Below are 17,147 nucleotides of genomic sequence, written 5' to 3' on the forward strand. Positions count from 1 at the left end.
ACGGAGAAGCTTTCCCCAATCATTCTATTTAAACTTTCAACTTCCCAATGCTTCCTATCCTTTTCCCTGCCTAATTTTTTCCCATAGAACTTATGACCATGTAACATACTATGTATTTCATATATTGCTTTTATTTATTGCCAGTCTTCCCCTACCAAAATATAAGCTCCTTGAGGGCAGGGATTTTTGTCAATATCCTTAATGTCTACAATAGTACCTGACACATGGTAGGATTCTCAATAAACATATGTATTGAATGAATGAATCATTGCCTATAAGTAGAACTGTTATTTATACAAGTTGCTCTTGATTACAAAGCTAGTAAAAAAAAGTGGTGGAACCAGGATTGAAATTCAAGTCGTTCCAGTGATAAAGTACGCTTTAAATTCTTCATATTCTTTGAGTTTCCAGATCTGCAAAGCCAGACCCTGGTACCAGACCCTGGACCATGGTAACCCTTGGAGGCTTTAATCTCCATGCAGACCTCATGGAGACAGAAATCACACCAATAATTGAAAAGGGGAAATTTAACACGAAGAATTGTTAACTTGCAACAGACAGTTAACTAAAGAGAGTGAAAAAGGATTCCGAGAGGTAAAGCAGAATCTATGCCTAGGCAGAAAGAGAGTGAACAAGAAGGAACTAGAAACTTAGAGGAAGCTTCTCCCTCAACCCCAGGTTGAGCTTCAGAACCTCTGAGAAGAGGGTACATGTGGCTCGCTGGTGCTGGAGAACCTTGCTGGAGGGTGTAGGTTGACCATGCATGCTAAATCTGCCAACTGCTGAGTGGAAACGTCCCACCGGAAGAAGGAAGGAAAATCCCTGCCTCCTGTTCTGTCCTTGAAGAGTCTCTCTAGTGCCCTCTATTGGCAAAGCCTTATATGATCCAGCCAGCAATGAAGATAATTTTACAGGGACCCGCTCCACTCTCACAAGGCAGGGCAAAGAAGAGTGGATTTGGAGCTGTGAGACAATCAATTAATAACTGGCCCACCGAGTTACAAACCCCCCTGAGGCCCTACGGCATGTAGTAGTGTTTGATGCATATCTGCCCCTCCTGTTTCTCATCTCCACAGCACAAAAAATCCATTGGCTTGTAGCCTACCTTAGATGTTCTTGTATGTTTTCTTTCCACATATGATTTGAGAAATTTCTCTAGTTTTTCTTGTCAGTTCGCTCAGGACTTTCATGTAACCATATGGGGTGGCAGATGATTCAGCTGAAGAAAGTAATATTTTGGTTAATTCGGTCTACCTCTATTTTTTTTTTCCCCAAACTAATTCCTTCCCAGTCTAACCATTTACAGATGGTCCCCAACTTACAATGGTTTGATGATTTTTCGACTTGATGCGGTTCGAAAGTGGTATGTATTCAGTAGAAATAATACTTGGAATTGTTAATTTTGACCTTTTCCCGGGCTAGTGATAGGTAGTAGGATACTCTCTCACGATGCTGGGCAATGGCAATGGGCTGCAGCTCCTCAACGGCCGTGAGATCATGAGGGTAAACAACCAGTACACTTAAAACCATGCTGTTTCCATACAGCCATTCTGTTTTTCACTTTCTGTACAGTATTCAGTCACTTACATGAGTTATTCAACAATTTATTGTAAAATACATTTTGCGTTAGATGATCTTGCCCAACTGTAGGCTAATGTAAGTGTTCTGAGCACGTTTAAGGTAGGCTAGGCTAAGCTATGATGTTTGGTAGGTTAGGTGCTTTTATTAAGTGCTTTTTCAATTTACACTATTTTCAACTTACGATGGGTTTATTGGAACTTAACCCCACTGTTAAGTTGAGGAATATCATCAAGATCACAGAGCTACTATCCCTGCTGTTCACACACACTGTACCTTCAGTTTGATTTTCTAGGCTCTGGAATTCATAGGCAGCCCCATTATATCCATGCATCTCCTGCCGGGAAATAGAGACTCCTTCCCTCTGTGCATGGACATTCGGGAATTTGTACTGTCCTCCTGAATCAGTCTATGAAAAGCACCTGAAACTCCTCTCATTATTATTTTAATAAGTGTCAATTTATTAAAGATTCTCTTTCCTTACTTCTCCAGATCTTTTGCCTGAACATTAGCGGCCATGCTTCTCCAATGTCTGTGGTTTTATCTTGCTGAGGGTAAGGATTCAGGATATCATTTTGAAGTCTGCTCCTTTAAAGGTAGGCCATTTATAGTTTTGTTGCCTGGGCATAATTTTAACCTTTTTGAAAGCACCAGGGCTTGTTTCAGGGGAGAGGTGAAGTACATTAGAGACAATAGCTTCTCTTATAGTCTGAACTGAACTGTGGTTTGGGTCGGTTTTCTAATTGGTTTGGATTTTCAGTCCATTAAAGGAAAGCTCTGATTACATTTTACAGCAGGTCACTAGGCAAAAATCTGCTTCATCTGCGCAGTGGCTGTGGTTCCCTTTCATTTGACTATGTCATTGGAAGATACTTACTTTGTGCTGGGCAACAGAAGCATCCCAGGGAGTGCCCCATTCTCCCAACCGCATCAAAGCACTTTATACAACACAGAGCCCTGAGGGAGGACTCTCAGGTGCACTGGCTGAAGTTCACTCATCCATTTCATTACATCCAACCTAAGTCTTGGATCTTGCAAACAGCAGGGTGGTTTCTGTATTCAGACCCCAGTGCGATGTGAATCTCCCAGAAATCTCTGGCCCATGCAGGGAAAGTTCACATCTTCCAACTTTAATAGCTAGCTGAGGAATAAGGAGGGAAATTATAGGAAAAATGCAGTGCCCATTAGAAGGAAAGCATGCAGACTTCCCTGGTGGTGCAGTGGTTTGGAATCAGCCTGTCAATGCAGGGGACACAGGTTCGAGCCCTGGTCCGGGAAGATCCCACATGCCACAGGGCAACTAAGCTCGTGTGCCACAGCTAACTGAGCCTGAGCTCTAGAGCCCACACGCCACAACTACTGAAACCCATGTGCCACGACTACTGAAGCCTGCACACCTAGAGCCCGTGCTCCACAAGAGAAGCCACCGCAATGAGAAGCCTGCGTACCACAACGAAGAGTAGCCCCTGCTCACCGCAACTAGAGAAAGCCCGCACGCAGCAACGAAGACCCAACACAGCCAAAAGTAAATAAATAAAAATTAAAAAAAAGAAGGAAAGCATGCTTGCTTGTGCCTGTGATTTGTTATCCCAAACAGTCTTGGAATGACCAGAAAATGTGAGGGAGGGGAGAAAAATAACTAGGATTTTTAAAGTTATATACCTCTGAGCCTGGGGTTTTAGTATGGCACTCTGAAATGTCTACTGTATGCATCAGTATCAATAAAAATAATTATCTTAAAAAATCACTCCCAGCCTTAGAAAGACATCATCCACAGGTAAAGCCAACTTGCCTTGCCTTTCAGTCCTTTGTGAAAGGGATTTACCTAAATCCCTAAAAGACCAGTCCAAGAAGCCAATCTATCAGTGTTTTAAGATTTCAAAGCAAAAATATTGGCAATTTCCTGGTCAAATTAAAAAGTCCTAATGCTTTGTGGGCCAAAAAAAATGTATAAAAGATATGTCTTTCCTTGACTAAAGTTCCTTACTAAACTGTGGCCTCCTTGAGGGTAGGAACTGGGTCCTACTTATGTTGGTGTCCCTAATGCCAGCACTGTACCCACCTATAGTCAGCAATCAGTTAATGGCTATGGAGAAAACAAAGAAGAAGGAAGGAAGAAAAAGAAGGGAAGGAAGTGAAGGAAGGGAAAAGAAGGGAAGGGAAACTTCAATCAGTTACAGAGAGTGAATGTAAGAGAAAGAAAACACATCGAATATGAGTGAGAGATGATGGTGGAGTGTGATCCTTCAAATGCTGGAGCCATTTTTCTTTTTCTTCCACCAATAGTCTCCTTTCTTCTTTGGGGGTATTTTTCTTGTCCTCCAAGACACTTTAAGGCCTCCCATAGCCTTTCATAGCTTTGTAGAATAATTTTTTACTGTAGTAAAAGGAGCAACACGGACACTGTGAAGTCTCCCCTGGTTTGTCCCTCACTGCATGTGCCACTTAGTCCATCACGGTGTGACCTGAGGGAAAGGCAGGCATCTTTTTGTGGTTTAATCTCTCAAAGAATTATCCTCATGAGGCACATGGGATAAATATTTGTAAAGAAATAGAAGCTTTTTAGATTAAAAAAAAAAAGCTAAGAAAGGTCAAAGTCTTATTAGAGACAATACACTTGATGCACATTACTGAGAACAGCGTCTTTTGTGGGCAGTGCAAATGATTTTTGTCTTAATAACATTTTCATGATGTTAATTTAAAACATATGCTTAAAGCCTCAATTAAAAATGAATGCATTTCTTTGCCTGTTATGTTTTAAAAGAAGCCTAATTTTAAGAATATAATTGATGATTAATTATACTGCCCTTTTTCATAGACCTGATAATAAAATACTGCGCACTTTTTTCCACACTTATAAAAATAATTACAGTACTTGATTTGAGAATAATTTTTCCTAGACCATCTTTCAAAAGCAGCGTATAACCGTAAGTATATAACATTAATTAGTTAAGATTTCCTCTTAGGTGTGACTCTTCTTTGTGTGGCTTCAGAAAATAATAAATTAATCATTTTAGGTGCTAAATGTCTGCATCTTCTCCACAGCCATTGTCTTCCTGAGTTCTGTCTCGGTGAAGGACATTACCAGCCTCTCAGAGCCCACACTGAAACCTGGGAGCCACTAGTGACTCTTTTTTCCTTCTCTCATCCCCAATAATACTGGGAATTCACACTCTTATCAACCTTTGCTTGGACTGATGAGATTTTTTTATGGCATATCCCCATCAGTTAACTGATGAGTTCAAACTCCCCAGTATATATATTTTTATAGTTGATGAAATTAAATTCATGCACTATTTATCTAATATTTTATATATTATAAATAAAATTTTAGAGGAGGTAAAATTGAACAAAACAATAATTTTTTTAAATTTTATTTATTTTTTAAATTTTATTTTTCTGGCTACGACGCATGGCTTGTGGGACCTTAGTTTCCCAACCAGGGATTGATCCTGGGCTCCTGGCAGTGAAAGTGCCGAGTCCTAGCCAATGGACCACAGGGAATTCCCCAAAACAATATCTTCAAAGTTGTGTTTTTAACAGCACAAAAGGAATTTTCTCACACATTATAGAAATTTGTCAACGTACTTGAGACTTTATTATTAAACATCTGACTTTTAAAAAGTTTTTGTAAGTAAACTTTTTTATTTAACAATAACTTGCAAGGAGAAAAAAAGACAAATCATGAATGTCCAGCTTCATGAATTTTCACAAAGTGGACATAGTTGTGTAATCGTGTAACTTAAATTAGAAGCAGGAAATAGAAGATGACCAGTGCCTCAGAAGCTCCCCTTGCACCCTCTCCTGGTCACTATTCCCTCCTCCCCCACTGCCAAGGATAATCACTAGCCTGACCTCTGACACCACAGTTGAGTTTTACTTGTTTTGAACTTTATATGGCAGCAGTCAAATAGCATATCCTCCTTGTGTCTGCCGTCTCTTGCTCAATGTGAAGTTTCTGAGATTTACTCCTATTGTGAGTAACAATATTGTTACTTAAACATCTTACTACTTTTATATGATTTATCTTTTATAAATCATGTATTCACTTGGTGAGGGTGAGTTTGGTTTAAATTAGATAATATAATCCATGAATCCACTTAACTGGGCACATGTTCGCTGAAATAGGCACTTTAAAGTATGTGAGGTGAAGAGTGTCCTAACAATGTTACCAAATTAATTCGTATAGACCCTGCTAGGGCCCTAGCCCCGCCAAAGGCTCTCTGCCTGGCAGTGGGGAAGCTCTTTTTCTGTTTGGGTTTGAGCAGCCAATTACAGCACAAGTTTTATTCAGTGGCCAAAGAATGGAGAAGCGGGAACTAATTCACAGGTTAACTTCTCTTCCACCCAGTGAGAGGGATTTAATTTTAGAGTAAAAACAAAGGGAGGAGAAGTGAGGCTAATGGTGGGGAGGCGTATGCATTAGTCTACCGGGGAAGGGGCAGGGCTTTTCTGAGGGAGTAGGGTGCCACCCACTTTTTATCCTTTTCTGGTCCTTAATGTCTAGTCACGGCCACCAGTAGGTGTGTCGTTTAATATGTTAATGTAGTAAAATCAGCATATAATGAGACCCAGGGTCTGTTGGAGGTCAGATTCCTCACCATCTTGGTCCCAGCTGGCTCCATCTGGTTTTTTTTTTGGTTTGTTTGTATCTTTCTTTCTTATTACTGGACGCTTTAACTTAAAGATTTATGTTAACTCCTGCTAAAGGTGAGGGTTGGAGGGTTGTGAGAAGGGACACTCCTGCTAAGGGTGGAGGTTTTGAGGAAAGACCTGGAGCAGCTCTGGCTGCAAAATCTCTTCTATAGTGTAGAACTCTCTCTACTCCTCCAGCACGATAAGCAGCATGTGTCCCTCTGGCACACAAACCAAGTGAAGGTCCCCGTATTAATCCATATATTAAATGCTATTAAGCCTTATTTTTTTCAGATGACAATATAACAAATACATATCAACAGAATTTCTGAAATTTCCTTTCTGAACCATAATGGATACACTTGTACCCCTCCTAGGGTACATTCTTCTCACTTTGGAAACCACTGATGAAAAGTATATAATGGTGTCTTCCCAGCTCTTTGCCAGCCTTGTATCCCACTTGAGTCTATACTCCAAATAGCCTAGGGTCAGATTTTTAAAGTGCATATCTAATTAAGGTATTCAAGGCTTGAAACTATTCACCTCCTCCCCACTTCCTTCCCCAGCTTTACAAGCCGCTTCCAGCCTACACTGCCAAGCTCTTCATTCCAGCCCTTCAAACCCAGCCCTTCCCTGCCAACACCCCCGGCTGTGCTTTAGTCATGCACTAAACTTTTGTTATCTTACTATAAGCCCTAACAATTCAGGGTTCCTTGCTTTTGCTCATTTGGCTTCCTTGCCTGGAAGGCACATTTGCAATTTGTCTGCGGGCAAATGCTTTTTCCTCTTTGCAACTCATCTTAAGAAACGTCTCTTCATTGGAATTTTAACAGTGGGATTTTAACTGCCATCTTGTGCAACAGGGCTCTGCCCTCAACTGCTGCCCCAGTTTCTGGTTCCAGCACCTTCTCAAAAGGTATGCTTGCATCAGACAGTGATGGCTTTCAAATGACCAAATTCACCCTGAAACCAAGTCCCCCTAAAACCGAGTTCCTCTGCCGAGTTAATCTTTATCCAAAACATTATTCCCTCTCTTGTCCAACACCTATTCACCTCAAGGTTGAAGAGTATCAAAGAAAAGGGGGGAGATTGAAACCAAGCAGAACCCTGTGGGGCTCTCCCAGGCACAAAAGCCTTTCCGTGTCCCCTGTTTCTTGTTTGTAGGAAAAAGGCTTCAGCCTCCTAGACCTTCCCTGAGTTCCAAAGGGCAGATTAGAACAGTTACTAATTAGCGGGGTGAGGGAATGCAGAAACAAAGGAATGGCAGTCGCTGCCCCATCCCTGCCCCATCCCTGCACTAGTTTAGATTAAACTGTTCAGGAAAATAGTATTATTTTATCTGTTAGGCACCACAGGCATGGTCTACAGTCTAGAGCTTTTGAAGAAGTGGTGAAGTATGGATAACCTAGAATTAAAAAAAGAATTTTGGCTTTAAAAACAAAACTGCAAATTGAAATTGATAAATGTTTTAATTAAATGTCTGCAAACACTAAATTGTTGCCAACTAATCAAATGCAAATCAACTTCTAGAAAGTTGGGTATAAATTATATTTAATGTTGGATTTGTTTTCACTTAGGAATGTTTGATAGAAAGTGGGATGGGGTCTGCAAACTCAGTGCCTAGGCCTTAGGGACTATGAAGGTCTAAAAACAGCCTTTCTGGAAAAATTGGAAGTTTGGGTTTTAGTGGGAAATATTCCCATTTTAAATGTTGGCAACTTATTTTGAATTTTTTAAAAAGTATGTAGGCTTTTGTGGAAACATGGGTGGACCTTGAGGGCATTATGCTAAGCCAGATAAGTCAGACAGAGAAAGACAAATACTGTATGATATCACACCTACATGGAATGTAAAAAAAGCTGAACTCATAGAAACAGAGAAGAGAATGACAGTTACCAGGGGCTGGAGGGTGGGAGGAACTGGGGAGATTTTGGTCAAAGGGTACAAACTTACAACCAGAAGATGAATAAGTTCTGGAGATCTAAGGCACAGCATAGTGATTATAGCCAACAATACTGTATTACATGCTTTAAAGTTGTTAAGAGACTAGACCGTAGATGTTCTCACCACAAAAAAGAAATGATAATCATGTGACGTGACAAGGGTGTTAATTAACATGACAGTGGTAATCATATTGCAATATATTGAATATAACTGTATCAATATATAACAGGTTATACACCTTAAACTTGCACAATGTAATACGTCAATAATCTCTCATAGAAATAAGCATGTAGGCCAAATAAAATCTGCTATGGACCAGATTGGGCCACTAGTGTGTGAAGTTGGTTTGGCTGGCTTGGATTATTGAAATAGTCTTACTGATTTTTCAGTTTTCATTCTTTCAACACATCTCATTCACAGATATCCCTTCAAACTTTCTAAATTATCAATCTCTTCATCTGCAGGTTGAGTACAAATTGCTAAACCTGACATTCAAGAACTACATCATTTTGCTCTTAATCATCTTTCCAAATTTATTTTTCATTATATCTAGTACAAGAAACCTGCATTGTAATTCAAATAAGACAAGCCAGATGAATTCCAACTCTAGATTTTTGCTGACATATCTTCCTTACCCTGGATGTCTGTATTCCTCTTTATTTATCCAATTCTTCTAGTACTTTCAAACTCACTTCATGTCGCATTCTCTGTGAATTTTTTCTTTTCCAGAGCAGTTACCTCTTTCTGTGGCATTTATTGTCCTGAGCATTCATTTGGTACATAGTTTATGCCCCTTTGTTATTTCAATGCATGCTCCTCTGCATTTGGGTTTTGTCTCCTCAATAAATGTTTGGTGATGGTGCAAATCTAGAGTAGTGTATGCTGCTTCAAAGTCAGGAAATAAAAGAGTTAACACACCCATCAAAGAACTTACTCTTTCTTAAGAAGTCATTTATGCCCTTGAATAAAATCCTGACACCTAAATGGAGAGTCAATACATTAAAAAGATCATTAATCCAGCTGCCTGGGAGCATTCCTATGACTGATGGAACTTTGGAAAGCCAAATGTATTTGTTTGGAGTGAAAGTCTGTGACAAGAAATACAAGACATTTATTTTTATTCAGAAGCTTCTAGATATATACTTTTGTCTGCTCATACCTTCTCCAGAGGGTGGTATGGATGAGATATAGCCCTGGTTTGTCAAGTTTTGTATTGGATTGAATTTTCATTTCTCAGCCATGGTTCTTAATATCATATTGGAACATGTTTTAAGGCAAGTTGTAATCTATTATTTATATTTAATAAAAACTACTCCTCAGTCCATAACAATTTCACATGTAGGGTACTGCCCCCCAAATCTTCAAGAATCTGAGGTTACGGAATCTTTCTATCTTGCATCTGAGTGTTAACACTGAGTGCCGACAGGGCCATTACTAGCATTTCTCTGACTTGGCCCTTTACAGCTTTTCCTCTGAGTGTGAAATGCTCTCATACCCCTTTGGGGCAATCTAATTATGATGTAGGCTTTTCCTTTTGTCCTCCTTGGCTCTAATATCTTCAAATGACAGCTCTTATTACCTCTGTTAGTGAGAGCAGACATATTTTCCTGCAACCAGGTTGGTTCCCCTTAATGAAGAGAAGCTTTGTCCCTTAGTATTCTCAATTGGTTTCTAAAAATAAAACCTGATACTTTCTTTAGGACAGAAGTTAAGCCAGACAGTCCACAGTTTTCTGAATCTAGAGCGTCCCGGGCCTTTATTACTGTTACCTAATTTCAGTTCCTCATATATTTCTCCTGAATTCTTGACTGACGTCATTCCAATTAAATCACCTTGGTGTTTAAGTGCTGTGCTAAGAATTTGGCCAATCAGGACTCCTAAAAATAAGTTGACACTAATTCTGACAATGTGACCAGTAAGTGTTGATGCTGCATTCTTGTTCATTCTTTTGTTTTATGAGCAAATGAGCTTTGGGAGGGGCGCAAAGATGGTCTCCACTGCCTGCTTTCAGGAACTGATGTACTTCTGATCCCGCAAAGAGGAGTTTGAAATAAAATCAGGCAGAGTACGTTGAAAGCAGCTAGCTTGTCTACTTCCTTCATTTCGAGTTACACTGTCTTTCTTTTTCTTTCTCATCTTTAGTCGTCTAATGGACCATCACCAAACTGGAGTTAAGTAGCATGCAGTGTGTTCACTGTCATCATCTTTCCATCAGCTCTTTGTCTGCTTTGGACAAGTTTTCCAAAACAATTCAGTTTTGGCAGTTTCCACCTCATTTAAGTACATTGAAAAAGCTGTGAATTACTGCCCTGAAAAGTTTTCCAAACTTCCAAGTTCACCTGCCATTTAAAACTGCTGTTTTCCTCATTTTAACTTTTGTAACACTTCCTTCTACAAGGATCTCTGAAGTTATTAAAAAAGAACTCCAGTAGCATGTGGCACTCTTTTACATCTGCCTTACCTTTGGTCTTGTACATTATTAGAAGGAAAATCATTTACTTTCAAACAATTGTTTCTTGCCTAAGCTGTGAGTTTTTCCAATGTTATTTTAACCAGTTTGCTTGCAGTGGGAAAAATTTTTTTTCTAACATTCTATTTTTTATAGCATATGAAAATAGAGCAAAAAAAATATGAGTTTGGGGTAGCAAATATCCTGATTAACAGATAAATCTTGTCAGTTCTTTTTACCAGAATGGATGCAATCTTCAGGCATATTTCATGCTGAAAATGTGTGAGGTGTGGGTCCAAGAACAAACTGCATTTCTGATGAAAGGAATAACCTCTGCATAAGCTATAGGATACATTAACTTAACAGAAAAGGCACTGAGGATAACTATGAATTCAGAACTGTGCTAGGCATTGTGGAGACATGATTTACACCAAGTTGGAGTTCTAGTTGGAGGGACAAGACTTTGATGTGGACATTTAAATGACAATACGAGATAACAAGTCACAAGGAGTTAACTAGGTAGGACTGGCAAGAGTTGTTTGTGAGTCATTGGGTGAGAATGGTCAGAGATGTCTCCACGGAAGAGTTGACAACAGAGCAGAGTTTTGTGTGATGGGAGGACCCAAGTAGGCAAAAGGCAAGGAAGACGGCCTCTTGGGCGGGAACAGTGGTGGGAGTGAGGTTTAGACTCAAGAAGCAGAAGATGTGGCAGGTCCTAACGAGTACTACTGCTGTCAGCTAGGAGTAGGACCTAATTTTGAAAAAGCATTTGGGGCCACATCATGGAGGGCCTTGATTGGAAACCTAAGGAATCTGGAGTTTATCTTTAGAATAATGAGCAGTTATTGGATAAATTATTAATCTCTTTTTACTTCAGTTTACTGTAAAGTTAGGATACTAATCATTCCTGTTGCATAGGTTTGCTGTGAGACGAATTAATGTAAGTAAACATTTAGAACAGCGCTTGTCACATAAGAAACACTCAGTCAATGAGAGTGATAATTATTTTAAATGATCGTTAGTGGCATTATTATTACTGATCAGGAAGGAGCATTATGAATATGCTTAATAGCAACAAATCCCCTCAGCATTGAACAGGAAATGTTCCTTAGACAATCATTCCTGAACTTCATCTTTAAATTATTAAATATTCCTTTGTCTATCTCTTAAAATAAATAAGTACATTAAATAAAATGGAAGATCTCTTTTCATCATCCATCATCAGGACCCTTTGCCCTGGGTTCTGCCCTGGTCCAGTAAATCTCATGCCCTTCCCAGTAGGACCAATGACACTGACATAGAATAGTTTTGAAGGATCACATCCAATTTATTTGAACCTTTGGTTTAATCCTGAAGAAAAAAGAGAAGCAGATGAGGTGTGTTGAGATATCCCTGTCCCAATCTGCTCTGTTATTCTATTTTATATCTTTTCCTCACTCCATCCCTCCACTATGTCCTCTATTTCAGTGTCCAAAACCCTTGTATATAAAAGTACATAACGAATGAGATGGGTACAGAGGAACAGTTCCCTGGCCCTTGCACCATGTTTCCTCTCCATCCCTGGGCTCCTATGATGTGTTACACATGTGCCAGGCTCTGGGCACATACCCACTTTCCTTTCTCTTTTCCATCTACTCTCTTACTGAGTGTCAGGAGTGAAATGAAGAGGAGGAGGAAATGAGAGCATCAGAGAAAGAACCAAGAAGGGTTATAACTGAAGATAGGGGACAGAAAAGCAAGAATCGTGACGATAACAGGAAACACATTCGATGTCAGATCAGCCTTCTGGGCTGCACACAGTTCTTTAGAGCTTCCTGTGTGGTCCCTGAAGCAAACATGAAGGGAAAAATAATATTGTAAATTTATGCTGTAATTAAAAGTAATATATTACATTTATTCTAAGACCTAAAATAACTCCTCAGTAAAGGCATATGAGGATAACTTAACCAACCAGCGACAGATAAAATGGTTTTACATAAGAGTGCCAGTATTTGCAATTAAATGTATTGTTGGTCAATGGAGTCAATTATGGTGTCTTTCTCCTGGTACAGCTGGTTACTCATGATTGTGAACAACTGCCTTTGATCCTTTTAGGTAGATTGTATAGTTGCTTAAATATTCCCTAGTAGTATCCACTAATTTTTTTGAATTATAAAATATTTTTTTTCTGTAAGCTCTTTCTTCTTTCTATTTTGGGGAAAATGTATTATTAATTTTTAAAAATTATTTTGTTCCCAGGGGCTTCCATTGTAACTTCTAGTGCTGCTGTTTATTAGAAAGAAAACATCATCATGTTATGTTGTAAAAAGAAATAATAACTCTGAACCACAAAAATTACAACAACTATAAAAAATGTTGTGAATTTTTTGAAAACGGTAGTTGAAATGTTATTGGATATTTAGCTTGAGGTTCATGGTACAAAATATTGACTTGATTAAAAAGGAATTAGCTTTGTTGAGTTGGAATGACTTTAGGGAAAAGACAGGAAAATGAGAGGAGAGCTTGAGGTGATTCCCAGTGTTTCTGGGTAGAAGACTTCTTACTGGGTAATAGGTGCCCTACTGTGCTTCTCTACAAGACTCTACAGGTCAAGTCCTGCCTCACAATGGCAACTTGTTTAGCTTAATGGCACTTTCTGTCACCAAACTGACCCAGTGGCAGTGACCTCAAACACACGTCAGTGTTCACAAAATCACTGAATTCAGAGGACTTTGGCTTAAATGGAAAATAATCTACTCTCTTAAAGAATAAAACAGTTTAAAATCAAAATTTTGTTCTATGAGAGACAGCGTGGGATAATATAATTTGGGGATTTGCAGGGTGGAGGTCACATAACCATAGGAGCTGTGTGGTTCCAGGTTGGTTATTTAACCTTTCTGAGATCCTTTTATTCATCAGTAAAACAATTACTATTTCAGAAAGTCACAGTGAAGATTAATGAAACAATAGAACTACAGTGACAAGCCTGGCCTCCGGTAGACAGTAAGTAATAATCAGTAGTGTGCTGCAGCTGGTCCTTATCAGCTCTCAAGGACTGATTGATCAATTATCAGAAATTTTGAGAGTCAGTTGTTAAACACAGTCATTGTTGAAAATTATATATATTTACAGTTAAAAATTATATTAAAAACAAATGAAATATATATATACTCATAACATCACTTTCTAATCAGTTTATTACATTTTATTATTATCTATGTTCTGAGTCTATTTGCATCTATTGTATCTGTAGGATGAAAACACTGTATGATGGTGTTCCACTGCACTTTTCTTCCCAACTCTGAATTCGGTGACTACATGGTGGTAACTTGAAATCATGGTGGGAATATTTGCACCTCAGATATTGGGAAAATGCTACAAATCAGGGTTGTTTTTTTTTTCTCCCCTGAAGAGAGCTGGTTGTTAAATATTTATCACCACTGGTAACAAAACCCATTAGTTTTCTTCCCTTTAACGTACGTAAAGTGTCTGGCAGCATGTATGGCACATAGAATGTGCTGGTGAAACACAGGTCTCCAATTTTTCTTTATTTTTTTGGCCACCCCACACGGCATGCGGGGTCTTAGTTGCCCCACCAGGGATCAAACCTGTGTCCCCTGTAGTGGCGGAAGCATAGAGTCTTAACCACTGGACTGCCAGGGAAGTCCCTCCATTGCTCTCAATTGGGGGTCAACTGACTCTTAGAAGTAGAAGGAGCCTTAGATATAATCTCATTCAATTCCCTTGGTAGACCAGAGGCAAAGTGGCCTGCCCAAGGTCATGGGTAATTAAGGACAACCCCAGAGACTCAAAGCCTTGTGTCTGACCTTGATGATTCCCAAGTTCTCTCTCCTTCCTTCCTTCAAAGTCAGAGTAATTAACCCCACCTGCAGGCTCTGTAACTGGGACATTGAGCAGGAGGAACTTAGGAGCTCTAGCTTGACATTTGGAGTTCAGCCTAAATCCCACTTAGTCCTCATCCAGTTCTGTCCTGTGCTCCCATTTTGGTAACTCACCATGGGCCTTATTCTGCGGTCTCACTTTACTTCCTGGATTCCTGGCAACTCTGCCAAGGGACCTCACTTGCTTCCTCTGCTGGGGTCCCTGTCTTGGGACCTTGAGCTTCTATACTTAGGCCTTTGCCTTGTCCATGCCAGGCAACCTTCCTTTGTAGGGACAGCAAACCTGCCTGGAGCAGATCCTTGCTACTTGCTGTTACCCAGCATAAGTGGATTTCAGGATTGCCTTCACACCTGGATTCACTGCTTCCAGACCTTTCCTTATGTCCTTGGTGTTAACTCTCATCTTCCTCGACAAGACCAAAGACATGGGACCCATGGTCACAATATTGCCACACTCGAGCTGCTAGCTCCCACATTTGGCCTGCTGGGCTGGGCTTCCTCCTCTCAGACCCTATCCCTGTAAGCAAATCTGCCTCTGGGTCATGTACCCTTCTAATCTCTGTTTCTCTGTGGTTGGCTAAGCCAGGGACGATCCTGTCACAAAACATGATAAAAGTAAAACTACAAAGGGAAACTAGCTCTACCAGACATTAAACATACTATAAAGCCTCTATAACTAAAGCAGTATGGTACTGGCTCTTCGGAGAAGTGGGTCGTTCCAGAACTGAGGCAGGGAAAATGCAAGATGAACCCATAACATCTTGTGATCTTATTTAGTGGGGAACGCTACAGTCTTTTTCACTAAGATCAGGCACAGGTACGTTTCTCCCAAACCATCAAAGACCACATGGTCCACCTGCTCTGTAAATTATTCCAGGTCAAATGTCCACAAACTAAGGCCCACAGATCAAATCTGGCCCTCCGCCACCTGTTTTTGTTTTTTTTTGCGGTACGCGGACCTCTCACTGCTGTGGCCTCTCCTGCTGCGGAGCACAGGCTCCGGACGCGCAGGCTCAGCGGCCATGGCTCACGGGTCCAGCCGCTCCGTGGCATGTGGGATCCTCCCGGACCGGGGCACGAACCCGTGTCCCTTGCATCGGCAGGCGGACTCTCAACCACTGGGCCACCAGGGAAGACCCGCCACCTGTTTTTATGTATAAAGTTTAATTGGAACACAGTCACTCCCACTTGTTTCCTTATTGTTTATGGCTGCTTTCTGGCAGAGTTGAGTACACACAGCCCTCTGTATCCATGGATAGAGAACGCATGGATACATGCTGGGGTACAACCGTTCTACGCCATTTTATATAAGGGACTTGAGCATCCTTGGATTTTGGTTTCTGTGGGGATCCTGGAATCAATCCCCCATGGATACTAAAGGATAACTGTAGTTGCAACACAGAGACCATATGACATTGCCTAAAATATTTACTATCATTTACTATCAACCCATTATAGAAAAAATGTGCTGACACATGTTCTAGAACATGGAATGGGAAGGAAAACTTCCTCACTTCTTTTATGAAACAAGTTTGACACTGATACATAAGCCAGTTAAAGATAGTATAAGGCAAGAGTACTGAAGACCGGTAACACTCATGAACACTGATGTAAAAATACTAACTAGAATACAGTAAGCAAAATGTTTCCCTGTAACTTCTTTGGCATTGTTTTGAACGGAACTTTAGTAATTTGGTTCAGTGCCATATATGTCTATGTTATCACTGCCGGTGGTGGTTTGGGTTTTTTGAGGTCACTGTGCTTAGTGTTGGGGAACACAGACAAAGTCTAATTGATGCCCTCACTATGCCTGTTGTCCATGGGGGAAATAAACACTGTAAATATTTCACTCAAAAGTGATGTTTATCAGGGTATAAATGGAGGGTGTAGGAGCAATTACCAGGCCAAGGGGTTCAAGGAAGGCAGTTCCGTTGTTGTACATTGCATAGTACACCACTGTGTCCATTTTGCCCATATGGAGCCTGGCACACATCTACAATGAACAGGAACCTTGGACTGTGCACTGCTATGCTCCTTGTGTCCAGCACTGAGCCTGGACTCTCGTTCCCTCCAGGGAAGCTCATTTCATTCTGCACTGTTGCACTTCTTGGGTCCAGTACCAAGGCTGGCACTCAACCTCTGTGGGCAGGCACGTTGCATCACGCCCTGTCAAGCTCCTTGTGCTCAAAGCTCAGCCTGCCCTCAGCTCCTTGGAGGTAGGTGTCTTGTGCACTGTTGTTTTCCATTTGCCCAGCATTGAATCTAAGTGCTCCTTGAGGGTAGGCATCTTGTACACTGGTTCATCCTTTGTGGCAAGCAATGAGCTTAGGATAATTGCTTTCCTTGTACATTGTTCATCATGCCCACTTGTGAGCCTGGCACACAGCTCCTTGAGGGTAGGCATCTTGCATTGTGCACTGTCATGTTCCTTGTGCCTAGCATTGGGCCTGGCACATAGTTGTAACTGGAATGATTCTCAGTTGAGCCATGAAGGGTCAGCAGAGGTTACCCAGGTAAACACAGAACAGAGGATTCTGGGTAAAGGAAGTAGCCTGAAAAAGGCAGGAATGTAAGTGTTGAGATGTGTTTATACACTTTTTATTCCTACTGCCTGTTTTTTCCCTTCTGGTTTTTGGCCACCCCCAGCAAATGGGTCATGG

Source organism: Grampus griseus (genome assembly GCF_964374135.1).
Source record: "Grampus griseus genome assembly, chromosome: 13".
In the NCBI taxonomy this organism is placed as follows: Eukaryota; Metazoa; Chordata; class Mammalia; order Artiodactyla; family Delphinidae; genus Grampus; species Grampus griseus.